This window comes from Pteropus medius, unplaced genomic scaffold, assembly GCF_902729225.1.
Source record: "Pteropus medius unplaced genomic scaffold, Ma_sr-lr_union100, whole genome shotgun sequence".
NCBI lineage: Eukaryota > Metazoa > Chordata > Mammalia > Chiroptera > Pteropodidae > Pteropus > Pteropus medius.
In genome coordinates, this window is record NW_024342644.1 from 2,147,517 (window position 1) to 2,159,834 (window position 12,318).

Genomic DNA, 12,318 nt, shown 5'->3' on the forward strand with positions numbered 1-12,318 from the left:
ATTTGTTTGCAAGGAAAGGTCATTCTCTAGCAACAAAGGCAAGGCTGGCACATAAGAAAGGAAGGAGACTTAACTACTTTGTAGTAATAGGTGTTGCTAAAATGAGTAGCCATTAAAAGCAGTTAGAAAAGAAACAGCCTTTTAACATAAAATCCTTGCAAGGTAAAAAGACAAAGTCCAAGAGTACTGAGTACCACATAAGCACAATGGTTCCTTCAAAGTTCCTTTTTGTGGCAACTTCAAAAGTAGCACACAAGAACGCGAGTTGCTATAAATATCAATTCAATATCACTTATCTTCACTCTGCCTTTATAACTGACCACAAAAGAGTTAACTCTATTTCTTATCTGCATTATTGTAGCAAAATTTTCTTTCGTGGACTATCTGGGTCCAATTTTCACCCTCTAAATCAAGAGCCGAATATAGCTGGCCACCTATTTTTTTTTTTTTGGTATGGTCTGTGATTTCTTTTTACACTTTTAAATGGCTGGGAAAAAAAAAAACACACAGAACAAGGCTCATTGGTGACATGTGAAAATTATATGAAATCTGAATTTCTGTAAAGTTTTATTGGAACACAGCCATGCTCTTTCTTTCCTGTATTGTCTGTGGCTGTTTTCGTGCCATAATGGCAGGGCTGAATGCTTACAACAGACACTGTATATCCTGTAAAGCCCAAAATATTGACTGTCTGGCCTTCTACAGAAAGAGTTTGCCAACCCCTACTCTAAACCATTGGTGTGCAACTCTGTTTGCACATTGGAATCACCTGGGGATTTAAATAATACTGATGTCTGAGTTCCACTGCCATAGATTCTGATTTAATTAATCTGGACTGCAGCCTAGGATTTGAAATTTTTAATATCTGTCCAGGTGATGTTAAATTAAAGCCAGGGTTTAGAATCATGACTAAACCCACCTCTGTAGTTAAGCCAGAGTGGGTTTTCTAGTGCATGGTCATCTAATGTCACTCTCCTCTTTAAAAACCTTCAAAGACTCTCTAATGCTCAGAGAATCAAGTCTCAAGTACTGCATTAGGGCTTGTCCAATTTTCCCCACCAACACCAAAGACAATGTCTTGTTCCTGAAAGATTCTGCATTGTCTTGAGTCCACATATTGTGAATGCTACCCCTTTTGCCTGGAATACCTCCCTTACCATCTCCATGTGGTAAATTCGTTCTGAAAAGTCCAGTTCACAGATCACCTCTCTCACACTGGATTCTCCCAAACAGAAAGGACCTTTTTAACTACGTGCTTGCACAGGTCTCTACCACTTTCACTGTGTGCCAACACCTCTTTGTGCCTTGCATATGGAAGCTGTTCAATAAATGCTGCCACCCCAAAGTCCCACAACACTTTGGTTTTACCTTCCCTGAGCCTTCTAGTCTCTCAAACTATCCACGCAAGTAAACTTTTCCCGCCAGGCTCTCAATTCATGACACAACACTTCAACTTTAGTAACCTCAGTTTCCTATTCCTTTGTCCTTCATTCTCTCTACAGACTCTTGCTCCCCACCTTATATTAATCCACTCACTTGCCCCGAGCAATGTGAATACCACCTGTGCACTCCAGCCATCTTGGTACCCCTTGGTCATTTCTCTGTGAGTAGACAGTCAGCTGCTATTCTGATTTCACGTAAGAGCCTTCCAACCAATTTTTTCTGTCTCTATTCTGACTCTCTGTATCTAAAATACATTCTCTGAGCTCTAAAACTTAGTCATTGAATGACACATTAATTCATTTGACACACTTACTACATGTCCATTACGTTGCAGGGACCACACTAAGCCCTGGTGAGAGAGAAAGCAAGCCAAACAAGGCTAACAAACTTTTTGGGAGAATAAACAATTACTATACTCAACCAGCAACCAGGCACACAGTTAGTACTTAAATGTTTGCTGAATGAACTTCAAAAATTCTGGGTATTAATATTTAGTATTAATACTGCTCGCCAAGCGCCTGTGCCAATGAATGACCTGTTTATGATTCTTATAGATTACTAAATCAAATGCAAATTTATTTTATGTTGAAATTATTTTTATAATTATAACTGGTACTTCAAGATAATTATAAAAACTCCAGAATTTGTTTCCCATGGGATTTTGCTTTTGAGTTAATTTATGTTTTATGCATAAATTTTTTCAACATGTCTGCCTTCTCTCATAAAACTTGCTCCTTCCTCTAACAGGTTATATATAGGATAGGGAAATGACAGTATCCAGTATCTTTTACTGTATATAAGAATATTAGGAAAGGACAAAATCAACAGCTATATAACACGGATTACGCTTACCTTAAAAATAAACAAGTAAATAAAACAACCAGTAATAGTTCAGAATATAGATTCCTGATTTGCTCCCCATATATTAGACACTAGTTTTTATAACATACCAAACACTTAGTAGAATGAAAATAAACACTATGTTCCCACCATAGTCCTCCTCCCTTTGGTTACTTTGAAGCTAAGCAGTTTGACAAAGAAAAAAGGTTTTAATCAAATTCCTATTAAATTTTCTTTCACACCATTTTAGTACATCTAGACCAATTCATAAATATAAATATTACTCATTCATGAAAAGGTTTCACTGTTATTTCTAAAATTTAAAAGTCCTTCGACACATGACAAGATAACTATTCTCACAGTGATATTTTAAAAGGATTAGCAGTTAAAACTCTCGAAGTCTGTCCTATCATCACAACCAGCAAATTGCGTGGGGCAACAAATGTGCTTCTATGTATGACAGTTTTTATTTTTGTCTTCAAAGTTTTACTATGTTATAAATTATCTGAAATTAGGGAGAGGCTGGAAACAATTGGTTTTATTTAACTTTTTCCTGCTTGCTTAGTAATCATGTCTGACATCTGTAAATTATTTTAGTAAAGACATTATACAATTAAATAAAAATCAAAAGTAGGGAGTCATATTAGAGATGTAATTGAGAGTAATATTTTGGAAGTGGACAAAATAAATGCAGTATGGGTTTTTCTAATTAGCATCCTGGAGTTTTATGTATTTCTGTATTGTCATTAAGTATTTCTCTTCCTTTATTTATTTATTTATAAAGAGATGGTAATGTGCCTTAACTATATCTAACAGTCAGTGAGGATGAGCTTGGGAACTCAACATCGTGAAATACAGAGTTGTATGGTGTGGCTCTGCACAAACTCTATTAATGCTCAGAGCCTCAGACCAGGTTCCAGAGGCTAATCCACACATCCCCCAAGGGGTAAAATGATGAAAAAGAATGGAAAAAACTAAATTTCTCTGACCCACAGATAAGCTGCTATACAGTTCTAAAAACTGATCAGAACCAATGCATCTCGTTTATGACCCTGAATAACCCTGGTGTCACCCCATTTGAAGAGAAGCTTGAAAATTGTTCTGTGTCAGTTATTGCTGCATCTCTAGATAAGCCCACAACTCGTTTTTATTATGATTCCATGACTGGGACCTGGAAGGTCAGACATGACAATGTAGGTTTGATAACGCTCCTACTTTCTACATCTAATTTAGCACCTACTGTAAAAATCATTTCTATCAGCAATGCAATCATCACTGATATCTCCCTCTATCCCATCACACTAATAATAAGAATCTAAAATTCATTTCAGGGGTGGCTGGGCTTTTTGACCTATCTTCTCCTCAAGTACTACATCAAAAATAGACTTATTTTTTGTTCCATATATTAAGCATACACATTTTCTTTTTTATCTTTGGCCTTTACGATAAAGGAGTCTTTATCTGATAACGAGAAGACAATTTAATATACAGCTCAATCTTCTCCATGCTTTCGTCCTCATGTCACTCTAGAAATCAGTCAATTCTCTTTTTATGTTATAGAGCAAGGTAACTGCACAGATAGCCAGTGGATGAAAATTTCCGAGGTGGGCTCTAAGCAAGCAATATTTTCAGCCACTGGCAGGAAGGGTACAGGAACATATGTGTATAGGGATGTGGGAAGAGGGACAGTGTTTGAGGTCCTCGGAAAGCACATAAAGCCCAAGGCAGGAAGAACATGAAGTAGCTGAGGTGTACCTTGTGCCCATTCTAACACTTGAGACAACTCTTGTTATATGTAATTCAGAATAGCTTTCAGAGAAATTAACTCATGTTCACATAGTAAGGGAAAAATGCCCAGATGACAAACCTGACAATTTTAAATAATGAGAAATTAGGTAGAATGTGATACTTCAACTAAGTACACCACCACAGACCTTCCTGGGGGCTGAAGTACTGCTATCTCATCAACTGGGTTCTCCATTCTTAGCGGGTCTGTGAGCATCACTGGAAGCATATTCTCAGGGCTTAGAGAAGGCCTGTCCGTCTGCCTCGGGATACTGCCCTCACATCCACGTTAATCTCTCATCTTCTACTTCTCTTTCCTTGCCTTTTCTCTTTAGCAAAAAAAGAGCTCAGCAGTAAAGGACCCTGCCATTCACATTGTATGCTTTCGGCTTTTTCACTGGAAGAGGCTCCTAAGGTGTTTGATAAAAAAGGCCCGTAGGTTTAACATGCATGCATGTTTCAGCTGCAAAATGACAAGTGTCTTAGACAAACCTGAATAAAGTACCTGGCTGTGATAACATTAATGAGTTATGCTTACAGAAACTTTAATCAATGTCAATATCCAAACATTTTCTTGACCTTCATATAGTGCTTTATATTTTCAAAGTGCTCATAACTATAGTTTAATGATAAGCATTCATCCATTCTCTCAAAGGTTTACTGAATGTTTGCACTACACATTTTATCAGCAATTACAGCTGACCCTTGAACAACATAGGTGTGAAGTTCACAAGTCCACTTATACACAATTTTTTTCAGTAAATACTGTGAAAGTATTTGCTTCTTTATGATTTTAATATTTTCTTTTCTCTAGCTTACTTTATTGTAAGAATTCAATATATAATACACATAACATACACGATGTGTTAACTGACTGTTATCCAAAAGACTTCAGTAGGCTTAGTAGTTAAGTTTTGGGGGAGTTGAGTTATATGCGTATTTTCTACTGTAAGGGAGTTGAGGCCCCTTCCATCCCCTCCCCCCATGTTGTTCAGGGGTCAGCTGTAACCAACTTCCTTTCACCCAGTAACTGGATCTGCTGGCTTCCTCTATCACCAAAAGCAAATGATCATAACTTCTTTATTTAAAAAAATTTTTCAGAGCAATGTTGGAACTTCTTTATCAATCTATTAATTGTAGAAAAATGCTACACATTCTTTTTTCTTTTTCAGTGCCTGCATCCTCCTAGGTCATTATACTCATGTGGACTTAAACAAGTTTGTAGATTGGAAAATTTACCTTGGTGTAGTCTTTTTTGGGGGTATGTTGTTTGGTTTTAGCAACTCTGTTAATACTAACACCCCTGAGGCATTAGCTTATTTTTTCAGTTGTTTGCCAAAATCAGTTACATATGCATGCAATCTAAGAGAGTCAACCAGCTCAACAGAGCTTCCTAGTTTCCTTAGAAGTAACTATGTTCAATTCTTTTAGTTTATTCTTTTGGTATTTATATGACCATATTGCTAAATTTATTACTATTCCTAACTTTTTAGTATATTAGACACTATCTATTGAATTCTCAGTATGGAAGATGAGCTTTCATTCTTTTCTCTGCCACCTCATTTACGTGTATATTTCCCATCTCCACTTCCCAATATAATTATATCATATACATGCCATCCAGAATTCAGCTATGTAATAACTATAATTATATATACTTTCCTATATGGAGAAATTAATAAATAAATGTAGTTCCTAACTTTTAAACAAGTTATACTCTTTAACTTGCTTTTAAGTTGGTTGTTTGGAATCAGGCTGTATTTTTTTCATTATAAATGATTACATTCTGCTAGAATCGCCACACCTCCCCAAACTCCAAACAATAAAAAAAATAATCTAACCAATTATTTAATCTAGGTCATGTGTGTTCTTTCAACAGTATTGAAGTGCCATTTGTAAAACTGCTTTTGTGAATTCATTTCCCATTTCAGGTCACACTGCATTCGTCTTGTAGTGTTCTCTTTTTGGTCCTGTCCCAGATCTCCGTGAGCACAGATTCTCAAAGTAGTATCTTTGTTCTTAACCTGTCTTTCTCTGCTAGGTTTATATGAAGCATATCCACTAACCAGATGTTCAGTATGTTGTTCTCATGAATGAACCAATTCGTCAAAATTAGTGTCTTTATCCAGCTTCTTCAGCAATTATGTGGTCAGCCTATATTTACTCATTAATCTTTCATTCCATTCAATCCATTCAATAAGCATTCATTGTTGGTGTCTTATGTCTATAAGAAAATGTCCTAAGGTGGCTGTTCTGCTGTGGACAGGACATTGTAAGCCAGTCAGGTGACACAAATCACTATGCACATTGGTTCTTATCAGGACTGTGGATGGCTTTAGAATATCTATGTACTCCAAAAACATATTCACATTTTGAGGCATTTTTGCTTTTTTCTGGGAAGAGTATGTGTGTGTCATAAATATTTTATACACATATATAAAATCAGATTCTCAAAAAACGTTAAGAACCATTGACCTTGAATTAAGGATAGATGAAAGTCTCTTGTAAACTACTCATTTGGCACCTGGGGGACCAAGAGTCTTTAAATATTTGGTGTTTTGAAAGAACCAGCTGAGCACACTATGGGCGGGTGGAGTAGAAGACAGTAACATGGAGAGTGGTGTCTTAGCTTGTCACTCCACTTAGCAAATCAAAAGACCTGAAGTGAACTAGGTGCTCCCTCTTTAAAAGGCAGTTATAAGCATATGCTTTGGGAGTCTGAAGTCCCATTTCAGGTGACTTCTCAAAGTTTTAGTTATAATCTACATATAGTCCCTTTCCCTTAGGAGAGTTCTAAAAAAAAAAAACATTGTTCCCCATCTCATTCTATTTCTGATGATATTTGGCATCAAGGGTACTAGGCCCACAATTTGTCTACAATTTTATTCAGTTTATGCTGCTCTTTGTTTTGTTAGGCCTAGATGCTGAAAGGAAAGAGTTAACAAGACCTATGGAAGGATAAGTGGACAGACAGAATCAAGTTAAGGAATATCACACTAATTAAGAAGCAAGAGAGTCAGCAGGCCACAGAGGCTCAGGATACCATCTTAATTAATACTTGATACATACATGTTTCCATTAAAAATTTTTAGGACAATGACATCTAGATCTAGAAAGATAGTTAAATATTAAAGGTGAGTGACTATAATATTTTTTAAATGTTGTAAATGTCTTCAAAGTTTTCATTCTGTTTTTCTCCTATTTTTAACAGGGATTAGCAAAAGAGTCAAAGTGAAAAGGAGTTTGGGCATAGCGAGGAAGAGCTTAAACTCTGGATCTTACTTGAAGTTGCTTTTGGGGTGAAAGAAAACATGGGAACTGTTGGGAAGGCAAAGAGGGATGCCTGGCAGCAGGCTAGAGATTCAATGCCAGAGACTGACCCTAAACACTTAAGACACTCCTTAGAACAGCCAGAATAGCACTGGTGTCTGCCTACGGACCCCTGTCCTCTTTCTCATTTTGGCCCAACCATGGATAAAGCTCTGGGTAAATAACTTTACCTCGCCAAGCCTCAGTGAGCACAGATTCCTACATCTTTAAAGTTGCCATGCTGTTTAAAGCATTTTGCCTTTAAATGAACAAAATTTTGGCTCTAAAATTCCATACATTTAAAATAGAAGTGGAGGATTCTGTGTTTAAATTAAGTCTTTTAGAGTTTTATTTTAGGCATTGCTTTTCTTTCTCCCTTGCCACTAGAGTTTATTATAGAGTGGCCAGGAAGCAGAGTATAGAGACAGAATGCTTGGTTTTGGATCCTAACTCTACCACTGGCTGTGTGACTTTGAGTAAGTTATTTATACTCTTTGTGCCAACTGTAAAATGGGGATAATAACATTTATTACTTAGGGTTGACGTGAAGGTTAAATGAATCAATATATGTAAAGCACCAAAAAAGTAGCTGGCACCTGATGAGCACTATACAAGGTAGAAACTACCAGTATCATTGAGTTTACAAGTCATAGGACTCTTCCCTGCCTTCGGTCTCTCTTGTTCATACTTTTCTGCCTACTCTCTTATTTGCCTCCAAAACTTAGACCTCTTGACCTCATGGCCATACTACTTCCTTACCCTCTCAATTCCTGCCCGCAGCCTTTCTCCATATTGTTCCTTGTATGTTGTTCCTAATTTCACCTTCCCATAATACCTCTGAAATTGTATCACTTCTCTGCTCAAAAACATCTAAACAGTAGATGTTGCCTACGAAATATAGATGTACTTCTGATGGCTCAATTTGTGATCATTATCTAAAAACAGTCCCAAGAGCAAAGAAGGTTGTGAGTCTGGATGTGATTATAGTCAGAATTCCCTTGACGAGCCCCAAACTACCTGGGGTAAAGGTCTTTCTCATTATTCACTACAAACTCTAGTGAAAAAGAGTTTTAGAAGGACTAGACTTCTTATCATTTTCTAGAAACAAATTGTACCTCATTTCTAATATTTTTCATATAGTGAAAAGCTAAACTTAAAAGTTATTTTTTTGACAGTGATCTTGATCATCTCGCTCACGAGCTTCCAAGTTTTAACAACCATTTGTCACTCATAACATTTGAGACACACTGCCTTGTATCATCGCTATTTACATCATCTTTCTCTTCTTTTCTAGATTATATGCAACTTGAAAGTAAGGAACATTTAAAAGAGTCCTCTTGCTATATGGTGTAGCAACCAGCTAAGGCCCTTGCATAGAGAGGCTTATTAGATACTAGGTAAATTAATTAATATTATCCTAACTGTAGTTTTAACAATGATTTTTAACACAGCAGTAGTTCTGACTGTCAAAGTGATCAGGAGACTTAAATTACTCCCCAAAGCCATGTTTTTGGTCATTATGGGCACTAGGACTGCGGTGGTTACTGTATATGGGTGAGAAGTGTCAGCAGAGTTTTCTTCCCACTTCCAATCTGCCCCTGTATAACTCTGGATGCTAACAGAAAATAAAATCAAATTAAACTACTTCGCAGTGGTCTTTAGGCTCCTTAATGGGATAGCATTTCAGGTATTTGACAAATTATCTGTTTGGAAAAACTTTTAAGCCTTTGGAGAACACACAGCTTTTCATTTTAATAGCATTTGACTGATTCTTGGTTAACTTCATAAGAATGAGGAGGGCTCCTGAGGTTCTCTGCTGATTTAACATGAGGTTATTTGAGAGAAGATCCATCAACTGTCGTTTTGCATTAACTCTGTAATGGTCTCAGTGATATCAATCAAGTTTTTGTGCTTGATTCCAGAACCAACTAAAATTCTTTCTCCACCTTTTTATATTTGTTTGTCTTCAAATGAGTTCGAGAAGCTATGCTGTGGTTTCACAGATAACAAAGGTCTAGAGGAAAGGCAGTAAAGGAATATAGAATACATACAAAGTATTTTTACTCCAACGGTATGCCTTGACACTGAGTAATAACCAGATAGAGTTGGTGAGTGAATGTCACAGTATTCCAGAAGAAACATCACATTCATGACCTATGAACCTCCCTTAAAAATTAAAGATATTTCATCCATGAGTTTTCCTAGCTCCTCTGGACTTAAGACAAGTTTTTGAGGATGAAAGTTTTACATGTACTAACTGCTATGTAAATATTCAGGCACTTCAATGAAATAAATTTTTGCCTTTCTAATTTTAGTTTCGAGTCGCCACACTCAATTTAGAGTACCTTTTTAAAGATATATATATATATAGTCTAAGGATTAAAAACTGTTAAAAATAATTCAAAGATTGTGAATAGATTAAGACTAAGAAGAGAAAAATCTTTAAACTACATAATTGTGGCAGTTCAAGCCATTGTAAATTTGAAAGTGTGAAATAAACCGCTAAGATTTTTGAATTTTCAAAGTCTACTTTTTCTTCCTTCTATGATTCAAATAAATACTTGTGATTAAAAATTATGTTGGAAATGGATAACTATATAGTAGAGAAATCAAAAAATATTTTAACCAAATGATTAAAATTAATATCATCAATAAGGGACAAAGGGCATCATTTGCCTCTAGATGTCAAATCCCAAGAAGGTCACAGCATCATTTATTTAGTATAACGGGGCAAAATATATAACATAAATCTAATCATGGGGAAAACTCAAGCCCAGATTAAGGGATATCCCATAAAATAACTGGCCAGTATTCTTTAAAAATTTCAAAAATCATGAAAGATAAAGGAAAGTGGAAGAACAGTTTCGAATAAAGGAGACTAAGGAACTATAACAATTAAATACAAGACCTAATCCTGAACTGAGTCCTACATTAGAAAAACAACAGCTGTAAAGTAGATTACTGGGACTCTTGACAAAATTAGAATGTGAACTGTAGATTAGATAAAGCATTGTATCAATGTTGAATTTTCTGAATTTGATAACAATATTGTGGTTACATAAGATACTCATTCTTAGGAAATACACACTAAATATTAAAGTCTGTAATCTGTAATCTGATGTCTGTAATCTACTTTGAAATTTTTCAGGGAAAAAATATCTATGTCTATGTCTATGTATCTCTTGAGAAAGAGCGAATTTAGGGAAAATGTTAAACTGATGAATCCTGGGAAAGGGTATATTGGAAATATTCTATTCTTACAACTGTTCTATAAATTTAAAATCATTTTTAAGAAGTTTAAAATTTTTCTAGGGCCTATAAGTTAAAAAAAATACTATAATAAAAAAACAACTTTAGAAACTAATATTTTTTTGGTCAAAATATTCTAAAATTATTTTGAATTTCTAGGATATTTATTCTTCTGTTTATAAGAGCATGGAGGAAAAAGAAAGAATGGACTCTAAATCTCAGGCATTTTATTTAATAGTCATGTAACCTTGGGCAAATGTACTTAATTTCTCTGAGGCTTAGTTAATTCATCTGTAAAGTGAAAAATAATACCGGGAAGCTGAAAATATTGTTGGAAGAATAACTGAGACAAAGTACATGAAAAGCACAGGCTATGTTTGTTTCTGGCAAAAATTAACATTCAAACAATGGAAGTTTCGTTTCCCTGCCCTTATAACTTCTAATCTTATATACAACTTTTATAAAGGTATTTTATTATGAGTATAAAAATAAAGGATCAGGACATTTGTCTTAGATATAGGATTACAGAGAGAACATAATTAGTAGAGTACATTCTTATCCATTTAAATGCTTATCTGCTCATACTTGACTTTAGTCCTTAATAATGAAATAAGCATGGTTCCATGAGGCAAGAGTTAGAAGTGTCAAGTTAACTTACCAGATATATGCTATCGACCCAAATACACACTTAACATTGGCTCTAATACTTGGAATTACACTTTTAAGTCCCTTAGAAGGTTATAAATATGGAGTTATTACTGAATCATAGTTATAGAAGACAATAATATAAGATCAAAAAATAAGATAGATCATTATAAGGTTCTTTATCTTTAGAAGTTGTTCCAAAGAGTCTACTCATTTCTCAAGTTGTTATTAAGGTAATAAAAAGTGAGTTCAAATTGAATATTATAATTTTAATAAATCAAGTTCATAGGAAAGGCATAAAAGAATTATGTAGAGCCTTGCAATTTTTCTAAAACTTATATAAAACAAGGCATGCAATCACCACTGAAAAAAGTTCGATTGAAATATAATAAAGATGACTTTCCAAAAGATAGAATTTATATTCTCTTTATTTAATAAAAATTCACTCAGTCCTTCTCAACCCTAGTACCCACTACCATTCACCATCTGAGAGAACTTATATCCATATATCTTACTATTTTGGTAATTATAAATTCATAAAAGAAGCAGAATAAAAATAAGTGCCAAAGGAAAGCAAAAAAATCAAACAATCGTAAGAAAACGAGTTGAGTGTAATTTTTCTACAGATTTCTTTCAAAAAAAAAAAAAACATTTTGTGTAGGTTCACCACAAACTACAAAGTAAGACTGCTATCATTGAACTCACGGCTCTCAAATCTTATCTTCATGGTCCTAAAGTTGGGTTATTTTAATAGTCATGTAACCTTGGGCAAATGTACTTAATTTCTCTAGTTTTTTCTTGCAATGGCATGTAATTAGCAGAAGAGTCACATGAAAGGGCTTTAGGTAGCAACAAAAATCTGTATTTTTCTTTTCTTATCTTTACCATCCTGAACAGAAACCAATCCCAAAAAACCACGGCTCCATCCTGGAGTTATAATCTACACATGTCTAATCATGTCTTATCCTATGGGTTCGATTACACGAAGTTGATTTACGTGATAATTCAGCTCATCAACATCACGTCAGGACTTAATAAAAAGTTAGG

The 12,318-nt window shown here is 35.0% G+C and overlaps 1 protein-coding gene and 1 long non-coding RNA gene across 12 annotated transcripts in view; one reads left to right on the forward strand and one right to left on the reverse strand.

The window, feature by feature from the left end:
- Nucleotides 1–12,318, reverse strand: part of CDKAL1 (CDKAL1 threonylcarbamoyladenosine tRNA methylthiotransferase) — a 566,460-nt gene that overhangs the window by 125,178 nt on the left and 428,964 nt on the right. The gene's annotated exons all lie outside the window — the stretch shown is intronic.
- Nucleotides 1–12,318, forward strand: part of LOC120605568 (uncharacterized) — a 64,173-nt gene that overhangs the window by 16,766 nt on the left and 35,089 nt on the right. The window lies entirely within an intron of this gene.